The 16,948-nt window shown below is 46.1% G+C and overlaps 1 long non-coding RNA gene across 2 annotated transcripts; it reads left to right on the top strand.

Moving 5' to 3' along the window:
- Window positions 1-4,630: 4,630 nt before the first annotated feature.
- LOC120097167 (uncharacterized) lies at window positions 4,631-7,298 on the top strand. 2 transcript variants are annotated; one of them, XR_015639126.1, is made up of 5 exons: window positions 4,631-4,754; window positions 4,961-5,066; window positions 5,656-5,763; window positions 5,898-6,008; window positions 6,826-7,298. It is a non-coding gene; the product is annotated as an uncharacterized LOC120097167 (long non-coding RNA). The 2 variants fall into 2 exon arrangements; XR_015639127.1 differs by having other exon boundaries at window positions 4,631-4,850.
- The last annotated feature ends 9,650 nt before the right edge of the window (window positions 7,299-16,948 follow it).

Here is a 16,948-nt window from a genome sequence, read left to right as displayed (position 1 = left end):
AATCACTGGTTCCCTATCCGGGGTGAATAGACATAATTCCCATCTACCCAGGAATGGCGTCACACAACTGCGTGGAAGTCAGAGGAGGGCATCGGGTGTCCTCCTTTATCACTCGCTGCCTGTTCTTTTGAGGCATATAATAATAATACATAATATATAATATAATATATAATAATGTACATTATGCTAGTAAATTGCATATGTTGTCTGAGTTCACTGAGAAGCTGACTCTGGAAGTTGATCCAAGCATGTTTGTCCCAAAGTGTCCTCCAAGGACCCTTGGCTGGGGATAATCTGGCTCCCCCAACTCCGTGACAGGGAAGAGAGTACCTCAAAAGAGTACTTGGTGTCCTTGAGACCAGCTAGAAAGTGAACTGTCTCCCGGGGAGGTTGCTGTTGGTTATTCCGTGGTGTTAAAATGCCTGCCGTGGGAAAGGGAAGCTGGGAGTGCCTCCACGGGAAGTTTAGCACCAGATAGAAAGACCAACAGGAACTGCAGCGCGCGCTGCAGCTTCCCCGGCGAGGCTCTGAGAAACACGTCTGTTTGATGTTGGCGTCTCTGTCTGTTGCAGTTTCTTCTCTCACTTGGAAGCTCACCCAAGGGGATGCTCTTCCTTGTCTAGGAGTTTACGGGAGACACCCAGCTATCTGCCTTAAAGGGGCTTCCAAGTCATTTTCTGAGAGATGATTTAGCAGTGCCCAGTTCGATGGTGTTTTGCATTCCTCTGTCTATGCAAGTTGGAAGCCATGCTTGGCACTGTGGCTAGGCAGGTCCTAGGCTCCGGAGGGAGGACTCGCTATCGTTCTACTAAGTGGACACAGTATTGAAGAAGTATACCTGACTTCTCTTTACAGCTATACTAGCACATCTCTCAACCCTTACCAGAAAAGCTCCTTTTTGCAGTAGATGATGATCAGCACACAGACCCATGACTGGTCAAGGTTCAGAGAGTAAGAACCGTGGATCCGAAGACGCCTTTAATTCCCGTGCTCAGAAGGTTCCTGTTCACTCTGAGGCCACCCTGCTTTGCACAGGGCATTCTGGGCCAGCCAAAGCTACACACTGAAATCTTTTTATTTTAAGTTGGGTATTTTATTTATTAACATTTCAAATGATATCCTCTTTCCTGGTTTCCCCTTCTGCAAACCCCCTATCCCATCCCCCTTACCCTGCTTCTATGAGGGTGCTCCCCCCAACCCCAACCACTCACTCACTCTTGCCTCACCGCCCTGGCATTCCTCTACACTGGGACATCAAGCCTTCACAGAACCAAGGGCCTCCCCTCCCATTGATGCCAGGTAAGGTCCCTTCAACTCCTTCAGTCCTTCCCCTAACTCCTCCATTAGGTCCCTGTGATCAGTCTGATGATTGGCTTTGAGTATCTGCATCTGTATTGATCAGGCTATGGCAGAGCCTCTCAGGGGACTACTGTATCAGGCTCCTGTTGGCAAGCATATCTTGGCATCAGTAATAGTGTTTGTGTTTGGTGTCTGTGTATGGAATGGGTCCCTAAGTGGGGCAGTCTCTGGGTAGCCTTTCCTTCAGTTTCTGCTTTATTCTTTGTCCCTGTATTTCCTTTAGACAGGAGCAATTCTGGGTTAAAATTTTGCAGATGGGTGGGTGGCCCCATCCCTCAACCAGGAGCCCATGCCTAACCTCTGGATATGGTCTCAACAGGATCTCCCTCCCTTTGTGGGGTATTTTATCTAAAGTCATCCCTATGGGGGTCCTAGGAGGCTCTTGTTTTCCTGACATCTGGGACTTTCTGGTTGCTACCCCCAGTTCCCCATCCCCCATTGCTACACAGCTCTGTTCAATTTCCTGACCCTCTGTGCATCTCCTCCATCTCCTCCCATACCTGACTCCGCCCCCTTTTCCCCCTCCCCTCCTCTCTTCCTCCTAAGTCCCTCCCACCCTCCACTTCCCTTGATTATTTTGTTCCCCCTTCTTTTTTTTTTAATTTTATTTTTTTTAATTAACTTGAGTATTTCTTATTTACATTTCGAATGTTATTCCCTTTCCCGGTTTCCGGGCAAACATCCCCCTCCCCCCTCCCCTTCCTTTTGGGTGTTCCCCTCCCCACCCTCCCCCCATTGCCCCCCTCCCCCCAACAATCTAGTTCACTGGGGGTTCAGTCTTAGCAGGACCCAGGGCTTCCCCTTCCACTGGTGCTCTTACTAGGATATTCATTGCTACCTATGAGGTCAGAGTCCAGGGTCAGTCCATGTATAGTCTTTAGGTAGTGGCTTAGTCCCTGGAAGCTCTGGTTGCTTGGCATTGTTGTTCATATGGGGTCTCGAGCCCTTTCAAGCTCTTCCAGTTCTTTCTCTGATTCCTTCAACGGGGGTCCTGTTCTCAGTTCAGTGGTTTGCTGCTGGCATTCGCCTCTGTATTTGCTGTATTCTGGCTGTGTCTCTCAGGAGAGATCTACATCCGGCTCCCGTCGGCCTGCACTTCTTTGCTTCATCCATCTTGTCTAATTGGATGGCTGTATATGTATGGGCCACATGTGGGGCAGGCTCTGAATGGGTGTTCCTTCAGTCTCTGTTTTAATCTTTGCCTCTCTATTCCCTGCCAAGGGTATTCTTGTTCCCCTTTTAAAGAAGGAGTGAAGCATTCTTTGTTCCCCCTTCTAAGTAGGACTGAAGCATCTACACTTTGACCTTCCTTCCTCTTGAGCTTCATGTGGTCCATGAGTTGTATCATGGGTATTCTGAGTTTTTGGGTTAACACCCACTTATCAGTGAGTACAAACCGTGTGTGTTCTTTTCTGACTGGTTAACCTCACTCAGAATATTTTCTAGATCCATCCATTTGCCTGCAAATTTCATGAAGTCATTATTTTTAATAGCTGCATAGTATTCCATTGTGTAAATGTACCACATTTTCTGTATCCATTCCTCTGTTGAGGGATATCTGGGTTGTTTCCCATTTCTGGCTATTATAAATAAGGCTGCTATGAAAATAGTGGAGCATGTGTCCTTATTGCATGTTGGAGCATCTTTTGGGTATATGCCCAGCAGTGGTATAGCTTTGTCCTCAGGTAGTATTATGTCCAATTAGGAACTGCCAGACTGATTTCCAGAGTGGTTTGTACCAGTTTGTAATCCCACCAGCAATGGAGGAGTGTTCCTCTTTCTCCACATCCTTGCCAGCATCTGCTGTCACCTGAGTATTTTATCTTAGCCATTCTCACTGGTGTGAGGTGAAATCTCATGGTCATTTTGATTTACATTTCCCTGATGACTAAGGATGTTGAACATTTCTTTAGGTGCTTCTCAGCCATTCAATTTTATTCAGTTGAGAATTCTCTGTTTAGCTCTGTACCCCATTTTTAATAGGGTTATTTGGTTCTCTGGAGTCTAACATCTTGAGTTCTTTGTAAATTTTGGATATTAACCCTCTATCAGATGTAGGATTGGTAAAGATCTTTCCCAATCTGTTGGTTGCCCTTTTGTCCTAATGACAGTGTCCTTTGCCTTACAGAAGCTTTGCAATTTTATGAGGTCCCATTTGTCGATTCTTGATCTTAGAGCATAAGCCATTGGTGTTCTGTTCAGGAAATTTTCCCCAGTGTCCATGTGTGTAAGGCTCTTCCTCACTTTTCTTCTATTAGTTTCAGTGTATCTGGTTTTATGTGGTTTTGATCCACGTAGACTTGAGCTTTGTACAGGGTGATAAGCATGGATCAATGTGCATTCTTCTTTCTACATGCTGACCTCCATTTGAACCAGCACCATTTGTAGAAAATGCTGTCTTTTTTTCCTCTGGATGGTTTTAGCTTCTTTGTCAAAGATCAAGTGGCCATAGGTGTGTGGGTTCATTTCTGGGTCTTCAATTCTATTCCATTGATCTACCTGCCTGTCTCTGTACCAATACCATACATTTTTTAAATCTCTATTGCTCTGTAGTGTGTCTTGTCTAAAAAATATGGCAACAACAAACAAACAAAAAAACAAAAGCACAATAAAAACACAAAACGAAATAAAGAGCCTGTGGATTGCTCAGCCCTCAGTGGGATTCCCCCTTCCCTTAGACCTGGGATCACTGTGAAAGAGGAGGTGGGAGGTTTAGAAGAGCCAGAGGTGGCAGGACATTACTGGAAAGCAGTGTTTTCCAGACACAGCAGGGCCATTTGTATGAACTCAGAGCAGTGTTCGAGCCAGACAAAATCCCAGCATGCAGAGGTTGGATCAGGCACAAAGTCTCATTCCTAGCTGAGGAACTTTGGCAGTGGATAACTGATAACAGTCTCCTTAACATGTGACCACAGGTAGTGAGAGGACGGAGTTAGCCAGAGCCAGGCTGACTCCATGACAGGTTGCAAACCGGCAGTTTGGGAGACTAGGCCTAAGTTTCTGTTTTCCCAGAACTGGAAAAATCCAAAACAAGACAATTCCAGAAATAAAAACACCGCTCATGGGCTGCCAATCAGTAGGCTGCCTCATCACCTAGCTTGAGCCAAGAATAGTTAATCAGCAAAAGTCCCCAAAATTTCCCAGAGCCTTAACCAGTCACAGAGGCACCCATACCCATGGAGGTAGAGCCAACCAATGAAAAGAAAGAAAGGTAAAACTCACCCACTCCCCCTAACAGTCTTTAAATTGCCCCTGCAAAGTCCACACCTCTGTCTTCATCCTGATGTATGGTGGACCCCTGGATGCAGGTTCTCTGCAGAATAAACAAAGTCTCTTTGCTGATGCGTACTCTTTGAGTCTGGGGTTCCAGTCTTCAGGAATCGCCCTTATAGCAGGTTGATGACCCTCCAGCGGAATGCAAATATCCAAGAGTGTCTGGGAAACATAGGTCAGACTTAATGGGGGAGGGGGAACAACACAAAGTCGGGCAGGTAAGGAAGTGGGCAGCTCTGAGAGAATTGGGGTGTGTGACTGTGATCAAATATATAATGTATAAAATTCTCAAAGAATTAAAGGAGAAAAAACAACTGTGTCTTACAAGGCATGCAACTCAAGAGGGCTGACAGCACCGTTATTCTCCCAAGGCCTGTGAATAAGGGGAAGAATAACAAGACAATTGATCCTCACCTCAAGCGCAACCCCTGAAGGTACAGTTGTGGAACTGGTTTGATCCACTTGTTCAGTTTTGCTGGAGTTTTGTTGTTGTTTTGAGACAGGGTCTCTCTATGCAGCCTTGTATGAGTTGGTGGTGAGTTACCCCATCACTTGGTACTGTTTGTACCGTCTTCTCCTCCAGTGGGTTCCAGGACATCTCTTCTACCCTGAGCATCTTTTTCAGGCATTCCCCTTGTCCATACTCCCCCAACCCCTGCTGTTTCTTTCCATGCGGGTCTTTCCTCTCTTGTTTTCTATATACATTTTTTTCTGGCTGGGTTCTCTGATTCTGACCAATGTAAGAACCTGCATGCTTGAATAAAAAAGAGGAGGGGGTTTAGTGTGGTGGCACATGCTTTTAATTCTAGCACTGGGGGTGAGGCCAGAGATAGATCTCTGTGAATGTAAGGCCAGCTTGGTCTGTATAGCAAGTTCCAGGTTGGGCAAGGCTACATAGAGAAATCCTGTCTCAAAAACAACAACAAAACCTCAAACAAACAAACAAACAAACAAAAAAGTGTGCAGAACTAGATCCAGGTGTAGCACTCAAGACAGATGTGGTCTCCTTTCCTTGGTCTACAGGACAGGAAGACTGTCTTCCTGGATATTGGATCCCACTACACCACGATAGAGAAACTTTTCTAAACTGCTGGTTTTAACGTTGACTCTGTGACACCGAATGAGGAACTTGTAAGCACAAGTTTGTTTGTTTGTGGGATATTTTTGTTGCTTTTTTGAAATAGAGCCTCACAAGGTAGCCCTGGGTGAGGTCTCTATATGTAGACCAGCATGGCCTTGAACTCACAGAGATTGTCCTGCCTCAGTCTCCAGAATGCTGGGACTAAAGTGGAGCGCCACCACACAAAACTTTGAAGAACTTTTGAAACACGTTGTTGGGCTGGAGAGATAGATTCGGCCTGTAAAATACTTGCCGTGTAAGTATGAGAAGGGAGCACATTTTAAAAAGCTGGGTGAGGGGTTTCTCAGCGTCTCCCAGGGGAGACTGACACGGAGTAGACTGGATATTCAGGAAATGTCGGCTAAACAAATAAGTTTCTTTTTTCTCAGTGTGGCCAATGTGGTCAATTCAGCAGCCTGAGGATCTGCGAACGGCCCCAGGATCTTCCCTAGGCCCCCAAGAAAAGGATGTCAAAGGCTCTAAATAGCCCTACTTTCCAAGCTGTTCACTAGCCTAGGGTGCATTGAAACTTTACAGACGGCTTGATCTTGGAAGCAGCCGGTTCCCGTGGCTGGCCTCCAGGGGGCGCGCTAGCCCCAGCCCGCGCCTGCTGTAAGGTGAAGCCGCTGCTTTCTGCGCCCTCTGCTTCTAGGGCAGAAGGCTGTATCTCCTAAGTCCTGTTCTTATCCAAAGGAGTAAATGCAGGCTCACTGTAAGTAGTTGGCCTAGACAGACACAGCTAGAGGGAATTAACCATCTGGTAGCTAAAGTGTGCAGTCTGCCAAGGAACGAAGCAGCTTTTAGTCGCACGCTAAGCCAGAGCAGCAGCACAGGGTCACCTACGGGGCCAGACACAAATCAGACAACATTTTTTCTAAAGACCTAGGAAAAAAACCTGTTTGTTTGTTTGTTTGTTTGTTTGTTTACGTATTTACTTTTGTGAACCCAGTGCCTCCTATATGCTAAACCCACACTTTACCCCAACTCTCAAGAAAGGACTTCAAAGGTGATGGACATGCTAATATGGTCTGGCCAGTGCAGGCTGTTATCCAGCTTTTACGACATCGTTCTAGGCTGGGGAGACAGCTCAGAGAAAAGCTGCTTGCTGCCCATCCGGAGGACCTGACTTGTATCTCTCCAGTCCTTGCTGCCCCTCCGGAGGACCTGACTTGTATCTCTCCAGTCCAGACAGTGGAAGGAACAAAGGTCCCTGTGAGTCATTCTCTACCGCTGGCGCACTACATTCACACAACAAATAAATGTAGCCTTTGAAAACCACACTGTACTCCCATACGTACGTTCAATTATATACCAATTAAAAATAATTAAGGGGCTGGAGAGATGGCTCAGCAGTTAAAAGCACTGGCTGCTCTTCCAGAGGCCCCAGGTTCAATCCCCAGCAGCCACATGGCAGCTCACACGTGTTTGTTAATCTAGTCCCAGGGGATCCAATACCTTCACACAGACATACATGCAGGCAAAATACTAATACACGCAAAATTTAAAAATTCTTAAAAAAATTAAAATTTAAAATGCCAGTAACATCGACAGCACGTGTCTTAGGTACTGTTCTACTGCTGTGAGGAAACACCACGGCAAAGGCAACTTATAGAAGAAAGTGTTTACCTGAGGGGATTCCTACAGTTCCAGAGTTGGTCTGTGACCATCAAGACTGGGGGCTTGGAGCAGACAGGGTGCTGGAGGAGAGCTCACATCTGATCCCGAACTGCAGGCAGAGAGAGAGCAAGACTAGGTCTGCCTCGTTCTTCTGTTATTTATTTATTTTAACCTAAAGCCTACCCTCAGTGTCTCGCCTCCTCCAACAAGGCTGCACTTCTATTCCTTCCCAAACAGTTCCACCAAGTGGGGACCAAGCATTCAAATATACGCACCTAGGAGAACCATTGTCATTCAAGCCACCAAAACATGCGGTGAACTGGCAAAGACTGTCATTTTGCTGAGGGATTAAAAGTTTTCCTCAGCAAGTTTTCCAAGACCAGAGCTTGTGTTATTGAATTCGGAGACCAGGTAGCATTCCCTACCTCCTCCTCTGCCTTCCCCTCCTCCTCCTCGTCTTCCTCCTCACCCACCTCCATCCCTATAACCCACCAATACATCAGAGTCAGGGTAACCTCACATTGTGCTGCGGAGAGGGAGACCTACCCCCAAGCTGCCACCAAGACACAAGGTCTAGCAGAGTGTCCCTCACAGGGAGCAGCAGGGAATGCTTCTCAGGAATGCTTTAAGGAACATCATGCTCGCACAGAAGCCACAAAACCACAAAAGCATTGGCAGGCTTATGTGGTTTTGTTGCAAGTTTTGCTGGTGGTGGTTTTTGTTTTGTTTTGTGAGGAACTGAAATAGGGTCTCATTAAGCAGCCTGAGCTGGCCTCAAACTCACAATGATCCTCCTGCCTCCTGCTAAGGTGACAGGCATGGGTCGCCACACCCAGCTGTGTGAGGTAGTTCTGCAGCACTTACAAGGGCACAAGGGCTTAGGTCCAGTCCCGGGCCCTGTGGTGGGGTGTTGAGTCTCTGTTTTGTAAAATAAGAAGCACACAATGCTCTCTGGTTCTGCTGCTGTCTTTTCACAGACAAGTATCATCAGTTCCACAGCCTTGAATTGCCTCTACTATCTCTCCTGTCTGTCAACAACAAAGTTCACAGACATAATGACATTCATGTGCAAGCAGACAGTCCTGAGACCTCTGGAGAAGAGCCCCGGGGCCTGGCTGGGCTCTGAGCTCCTGTTGTATGGGTTAAGGGACAGAAAGAGCTTCCTGTGTCTCAGGTCTGTTCAGGATCTGCTCTCTTCTCATACCTTGTATAAAGACAGCTCCGCCAAAGGCTGTCGAGGCTCAGGGTCTCTTGAAAGGTGCCTGGAGACAAAATTGTGGGGGAGTGAAAATGTCTGAGACGCATCCTCAAGCCTTGGTCTCGCTGGCTGGGGCCAGCCCTTAGCTCTGCAGGTCTCCATGTCCTTGTCCCAGTTCCTATTTAAGCTCTTTAACCTAAGCCAGGCGTCCCAGCCTCATCTGTCGCTGCTGCGCGCAGGAGCAGAGACCACAGCATCAGCAGCAGATGACACAGAGTCAGGGGCTGTCCCTGCTGTCCCCAAGCTCTGTGCATGTGGACAAACCCTCTGGATCCTGAGTGCTGTTTTCCTGAGGCCAGAGATATATTCCTCTGGGGCTTGCACGAGAGTAGATATGGAACACCAGTGTGTGATACAGAAATAAATACTGGGGTTTTCTTTTGTAAAGAAGTATTACTTCCCATGAGGTACTTGTGGTTTTGTGGACACAGAGTCCAGTTAAAGAGGAGATCTCAGATGGTGAAATTTCAAGTCGGACTGGAGAAAGAATGCTTGGAAGGTCAACTTGACTTTCTATGGTGGTTGACTGTAGCCACTGGGCAGCTGTCAAAGGAGAGAAAGGAGTTTGAGACCAGAAGAACTCTTAGACTGCCTCAAATACTGGCTAAGAGGATGCCTCTGATTCTCTGTGGCTCATTTGACTCTGGAATCAGATGTTGAAATCCCATGTCAGAGGTGAATGACTTGCCAGGAAGCAGTTTCCCCCTGGGGGAAGAAGCCTTTGGAATCCCAGCTTTGAAATCTTTCACCCTGCCCCAAGGCAGACAGACGGGCAACTTCACTGGACTGTGGGGTCCGTTAGTCCTGACCTAACTTTTGCCATCTTGAGGGTGACTATTATAATTACCCCAGTCTTGCTGGACATGATTTCCTTAGAAAGTACATATAACCATTGGAGTGGACATGTGCAGTTCTGAGTCAGGAATGACTCTTGGATATCAGGTCAAGATAAACCAGGTTACCTGGTCTGAATGAGTCACTTCTTTGCATTTTTCCCCACCCCTGCATTTTTTTAAAATTATATATGTGTGTGTATGTGTGTGTGTGTGTGTGTGTGTGTGTTATACATACACTGTAGCTGTTAGACACACCAGAAGAAGTCATCAGATCCCACTACAGATGGTTGTGAGCCACCATGTGGTAGCTGGGATTTGAACTTGGGACCTCTGGAAGAGAAGTCAGTACTCTTAACTACTGTACCACCTCTCCAGCCCATGTCTTTGCATTTTATAAGACCTTTGCTTAAACCAATGCTCATAGACTCACTGGTCTCGCTGCCTCCCTGGTCCGTTCTTCTCTCAGTAAATTGTTCTCTGGGAGGTAAGGGATCTGTAAGGGAGTGGGAAGGGAGCCACACATGTGCGAATTTGCTTGGAGAAGCTAGAGGTCAGCCTGGGGTATCTGTCCTCGGGCATGTTATGAATGTCCTCACTTTAGTTTTTGAGAAGGGTCTCTCACTGGGACCCCGCTCCTGCTTAGGCTGGCCAAGGAAGGAGCAAACCTCCTGTCCAGCCTCGTCTCCAGGATAATCGGTGTAGGAAAGTATACCCTACTTGTTGTCTGAGTTCTGAGGGTTAAACTTGAACTTTTGTGCTCCCAAGGGAGGACTTTATAGACTAAATTATCTTCCCCACCTTCCTCTTTCCTGTTCCCTTCTTCCTTCCCTGTCTCCCTCTCCCTTTCTTCCTCCCTTCTTCTCTCTCCCCATCCCTTCTTTCTTTTTTTTTTTCTTCCCTGCCCATTTTCCTTCCTCCTTCAAACCCTTTTTCTGTTTTCTTTTCCTTTTTGGTTTGTTTGAGGCAGGGTGTTGATGTCTAGCCTAGGCCAGCTCCGAACCTGTACTCTTCCTGCCTCGGCTTCCTGGGAGCTGGGAATGCAGGAGTGATCCTGGTAGCCATGAAGGGACTCTGGGCAGCTGGAGCACAGTGAGCATGGCTCCTGCAGGCCTTGCCCTTCTCCCACACTCCCTCTGCCCTGCTGAAGACCATTAGATTACGTTCTAAAGCCTCCAAGGTCTGTTCCCTTATTTGGTCACTTCCTCCTCCTGAGGCTGACTACTGAGGTCCAGCTATCAAAGTGTTGAAGTCCAGCAATCAAAAGCCCCTTTGGGTCACCTGATTAACATGTCCAATCAGAATTAAACACCTCATCCTAAAACGGGGTTTCCCGTTTTATCTTTATAAGCTGCCTTTTGCCTGTGGACCACATCTGTCTCCTCTCTCCTAAGGCAGTCCTTTGTCCCTCTAGGTCAAATACCCCTGCCCCCTTTCCTTTGTTCCCTCCCCCCTCATCCTCTATTTCCTGTCTGTCACTTATTCCTGCCCTTTGTCCCTCTGGGGCAAATATACCTCTAAGGTATGCGCTGAGAACTTGGTCTTGGAGGTCCTGGGAGGATCCTAAGAGCTAGTTTTCTTTCTTTGTTGTGGAAGCACCTTGTGGATGCTATGATTCACAGGGGTAGTGTTTGGGGACATCCATGTCATTATTACTGTGGCCCACAGTGGCCAATGCAGCTTTCTGCAAGGAGCCCATCTTAGGCCCCAGAAGGGAGCCATGACAGGATGTGGTTCTGACCTGGAACTTCACTGTCCAGCTGACCCCTTGGCTCTGTGCCACGAACTGAATCCCTGCCCTTGTCCTGCAGACCATCTGCTCCCGCTTCTTCCTGGAAATCTGTCTTTTCCACTTCCTCGATCCCACTCAGCCACCCTGACTCCATTGTTCTTCTACTGAGAGACGGCTGCATCTACACCCCATCTGCTCTAAGCCAGGGACCGTGCTCTGTCCTTAGACGTCACCTACAGCCAAACATCCCTGGTGGAATTTGCGAGAACTTGGGTTCAGAACCTCCTGCCCATGACCGCCAACACAACAGGTCCCAGAATGTGCTTTGCACTGGGTACACACTTTGACAGCTTCTAATCTAATAGGATAGTAGCAGTAGCTGAATCACACACACACACACACACACACACACACACACACACACACACACACTCATACACTCATCTGAACTATTCTATTCTTGTAGTAAACCTCAAGTAATACAGGTCTTTAGGGGATACTCAAGATACAAACCATATAACGCAGCTCTCAGTCCTCATCAGAGAAGTTTCTCTATGTAGTGGATGGCAATTAGTGCAGAAACTCACAACTGTTGTGAGGAATAAGTGACCGTGGAGCCCTCAGCCACAGAGGGAACATCTATATCATGACCTACTCACAAGGCTCAGGGACCATAGTAGAAGAGGCGACAGAAAACCTGTACGATCCAGAAGTCTGTGAGCACAGGCATAAACAGGGTCTTCTGGACTCAACAGGACCAACACACTCATGAACTCACAGTACTGTAGTGACCTGCACAAGGCCTGCTCAAGATTAAACTGGCTCATACCCCAACATGAAGTAGGAAAGGGCACATGAGTTCCCGCCCACCAGTGAAGAGCTGTCTTACTTCTTTTCTATTGCTACAACAAAACACCTTGAACAAAGGCAACGTATAAAAGACAGTGTTTAATTGGGTTTATGGTTTCAGAGAGTCACAGTCAGTGATAGAGGAGCAAAGGCATGGCAGCAGGAACGTTGATGGCTCACATCTTGATCTGCAAGTAGGTAGCAGAGGCAGAAAGGCACACTGGAACTAGTAAGCTTGGTCCTTGAGGAGTAGCTACGGATCTATATCCTGATCTGTACGTTGGAGGCAGAGAGACAGAGAGTTAACTGACAATGGTTTGGGCTTTTGAAACCTCAAAGTCCACCTCAGTGGCACACCTCCTCCACCAACGCCACACCCCCTGATCCTTCCCAATGAGTTCCACCAACTGGGAATCAAGTCTCCAAATATCTGAGCCTCTGAGGTCATTCTAATTCAAACTACCACATTGTACTTTCTGACTGCCATTGGCTGGTGACATTCTACATCATAAGGCAATATGCATTTAGTCCTACTTCAAAGTTCCCATAGTCTTTTACAGTCTTGGTGTGGTTTGAAAGAAAAATGTCTTCCCCCAGGCTCATATATTTGAATGCTTGCTATGTAGTTGGTAGGATTGTTTGGGAAGAATTAAGAGTGTGGCTTTGGGCTGGAGAGATGGCTCAGTGGTTAAGAACACTGACTGCTCTTCCAGAGGTCCTGAGTTCAAATCCCAGCAATCACATGGTGGCTCACAACCACCTGGAGTGGGATCTGATGCCCTCTTCTGGTGTGTTGAAGACAGCTACATAATAAATAAATACATAAACCTTTTTTAAAAAATGAATGTTAGAAGAGGAATGTCTCTGGAGATGGGCTTTAAGGTTTCAAAAGCCTAAACCACTCCCAGTTAACTCTTTATCTCCCTGCCGCTAATTTACAGATCAGGATCCAAATTCTTAGCGACTGTTCAAGCACCAAGCTTGCCTGCTACCATGTTCCCCACCTTGATAATCATGAACTCTAACCTTCAGCAACTATGAGCTGAAAATTAAATGCTTTTTTAAAAAACAGGTTGCCTTGGTCATGGTGTCTTTTCACAGCAATAGAACAGTAATAGAAATAAGTCTTAACACTGTTTAAAGGTCAAGGCAATTTCTCAACTGTATCTTCCTGCAAAAAAAAAAAAAGTATGTATCTTCAACAAACAATGGCAAAGTATACATTACTAATTTGTGGTGGTTTGAATGAGAATGTCCTGTGTACACCCATGTTTGAATACTTGTTCTCCAGTAGGTAGAACTGTTTGGGAAGGCTTAGGAAATATAGCCGTGTTGGAGGAGGGGTGTCACAGGAGTGGACTTAGAAGTGTCAAGAGCCCACATCATTCCTAGTTAGCTCCTTGTCATTCTGCTCATGCACTCTAATCCTTTGAAATTGTAATTCTCAAATCAACTCTTTCTTCTATACATTGTCTTGGTCATGGTGTCTCATCACAACCACATAAAGGTATCTAAGACACATTCCTAACCGGAAGAGTTGGAGCACAATGAGGAAATATCGGTCCAAATCAAGACCTAACCTCAGCAGGACAAACCCCATACCCTGTAGCTCTATGTTTAAGGTCAAGAGTCTTAGACAGCTCCACCTTTCCAGATTTATTGACCACAAGATTTGTCTCTCACCCAGGCTGGTTCCATTCTCTGTCTGCAGCTCTCCTTGGCAGATAGCTCATAAGTGTGGCATTTTTATCATCTTGTGGTTTCCAATGCAACCCAGGCTTCACTTTCACAGCTCCACACTGGGCCCCATGCAGGGACTTGCCTGCCCCATGCCTGGCCTCAGTGGCTCTCCGTAATTGCAGAGGAGGATTCCACAACCCAGTTATTCTCTTACCCCTCATGACTCTAAACCCAGACCACATGGATGACACTGCCAAGTCTGCCTTTCTGCTTAGGGTGGAACCTGATCCCCTTTACAGAAGCTTCCTTCTATTTAGGAGCAGAAAATTCCTTATGCCTCCTGCATGAGATGTTGTCTTGATATCTTTACATCTTTTATTATCAGCCTTGGTTCCAACATTCAATTTCCTGGTGATCTTTTTCTCTTTGAACCATAGATTTCCTTTTCCCCCTGACCATTCTTCTTCTGTTAATCGTAGGCACGGATTAAACTGATTACATAATCATGTGATAAAGTGCCTATTGAGCTGTCTGGAAATCTGCTCTACCAAAAGTCGTTGGTAGGTGGACCATGCCCCCAGTGGATGGCCCCACAGTCGTGGTTAGAAGGGCAGTACCAATTAAATTCAGTTCTGTGATGGAGGGAAGGACATGACGTTAGAAAGAAGAGGACCAGGGGGTGGACCAAGAGCAATTAGAGGGAGGAGTGGGGGTGAATATGAGTAACATACACTGTACACATGTATAAAATTCTCAAAGAATTAATAAAAATATGTGTGTGCATACAGTAAGAAGACCCAAACTGTGGAGGACTGGGAGGATGGGTCAGTGGTACAAGTATGTATGAGAACCAGAGAGTTCAGAAGCATGCACCCATGTAAAAAGCCAGGTATAAGGAAAGTGGACGGAACTAGAAAACTTCAGACTGAGCTAGCCCAGAGCCAGAAGGAGAAGCATCTCTGTTGTCGCTCATCTGTGGTTACTGTTTCCAAATCTTCGGGTGTGAGTGTGCAACCTAAAATCTGCTCTGAAAGCAGGAAAGTAAGAAGGTATGGGAGGCAGGGCAACAGGGAAGAAAATAGCGGGGTACAAGTGATTTGAAAGGAAAAATGGGAGGTGGCTTTTAGCTATGGATAGAGGTTAAAGCAAGAGGGCAAGAAGGGCAAAATCGCAGTAAAAATGTCTGGAAAAGTCATAAGGAATCATAGTATTATCTATTTACCTAAAATTCCATATAGCACATAAAAATCTGTAGATACATATATAGTCCAAATAAAATTTATCAACTTGGTCTGGTGATGCTACTCCAAGAGCCACAGACTATCTAACAAAACCCCTGACACCAGGCATGTTGAGTTGTTGGTCAGGGTTGTCCAAAGACTCCAAAAACATTATAGGCTATTGCTGTTGTCCTTGGTTGCCCCTCAGAGGTGGATGGTAAGCCCCTATTGCTAAAGACACTTTAGACACAGAACCCAGAGGACCCAAGCAGGATCCTTGAAATCTTCCTCCCTGAGGACTAGTTTTCATGGTATAAGAAGATGCCATGTAATCTTGCAAGGGGGTGAAGCAGCCAACAGCCTTACCGAGCCAGGATGCCTGTGAACCATAACAACACCAGGACAACACAGTAACCCTACAGGTGCAGTGATGACATGTGCACCTTGGAAACAACCAACGGCTCTCTAATTGGACTTAAGGACTACTCAACAAGAAGGAGAGAAATCATGCCCAGTCTTGGAAACCTTACAAACTACCTGGGGCTAGTGAAGTCAGGGATCTTGGAGGAGAACCTGTGCCTGCCACTTCACTGAACAAACAAAATTCCCAACTACATTCCAGATGTTTATCCTTATACCCAATGTGCTAGTCCGTTGTTTTTGTTTTGTCTTGTTTTTGTCAACTTGACATGCAGACAAGAATCATTTGGAAAGAGGGAACCTCAACTGAGAAAATGCCCCTATGATCCGGCTGTAGGTAAGTCTGTGGCCACTCTCTTGATGAAGGATTGATGTGGGTGGGCTCATCTGACAGGGGGCGGTGTTCCCATAGGTAGGTGGTCCTAGATGGAGTAAGAAAGCTGACTAAGGGGGCTGGGGATTTAGCTCAGTGGTAGAGCGATTACCTAGGAAGCGCAAGGCCCTGGGTTCGGTCCCCAGCTCCGAAAAAAAGAACCAAAAAAAAAAAAAAAAAAAAAAAGAAAGAAAAAAAAGAAAGCTGACTAAGACAAGGGGAGCAAGCCAATAAGTTACATTGCTTCATGGCTTCTGTTTCAGCTCCTGTCTCCAGGTTCTTGCCTTGGGTTCCTGCCCTGACTTCCCTTAGCTACAGACCTTGACCTGAAAATGTAGGATGAAATAAGGCCTTTCCTCCCCAAGTTGCTTCTGGTATTGGTGTTTTATCACAACAATAAAAAAATGCTAACTCAGACACCAAAAGGTAAGTGTAATTCTCCACCCTCATCAAAGAGATTTTCCTTGCAAGAGGTGGGGACCATTATAGGAGACCACGATCGAGCAATCAAAATACAGAGAACAGTTGACCCTGTGGTGTCCGGTCTCAACTGATACACCGAAGGTTCAGGGACCATCTTGGAAGAGGGGTCAGAAAGACTAGAAGAGCCAAGGGATCGGGCAATTTGCTGTGAGATAATGTCTCCTTGAAGTGTCAGAGAAGCTATACCAATAAAGTCTCATCAATAGGGCTGCATATGCAAGACCTAAACAAGAACCACTCCGATAGACATGTCAATGTGGAAGATGGAAATCTCACAGAGCCTCAACTCTAGACAAAGAATGATGGGCAATTAAGGAATTCTGAGATCAGGAGAAATAGTCTTTCTTAGCGAAGCCCTCTGCCCTTGATTGATTATCCAATACCAGGTGGTCATCCCTGAAATAAATAAATAAAAAATATATAAATATAAATATATATATATACAAGTATTATTATATGGACTAAACAAGTTGTTACACACACACACACACACACACACACACACACACACACTCTTAAAGACATCCACAAAAAGGACCAGAAATCTGAGAGAAAACATTGGGATGTATATGGGATGCGAGAAGTTGGAGGGAGGAAATGTGGAAAATGATGCAAATATATTTTAATTTCAAAAATAAACACACGCAGAGAGAGAGACAGATACAGAGAGAGAGAGAGAGACAGACAGAGACAGGCAGGAATAGACAGAGAGAGCGAGGCAGAGAGAGACA

The sequence above is a fragment of the Rattus norvegicus genome, chromosome 15 (assembly GCF_021556685.1).
Source record: "Rattus norvegicus strain SHRSP/BbbUtx chromosome 15, alternate assembly SHRSP_T2T, whole genome shotgun sequence".
Classification (NCBI taxonomy): Eukaryota; Metazoa; Chordata; class Mammalia; order Rodentia; family Muridae; genus Rattus; species Rattus norvegicus.
This window is presented reverse-complemented; position numbering and strand designations above follow the sequence as displayed.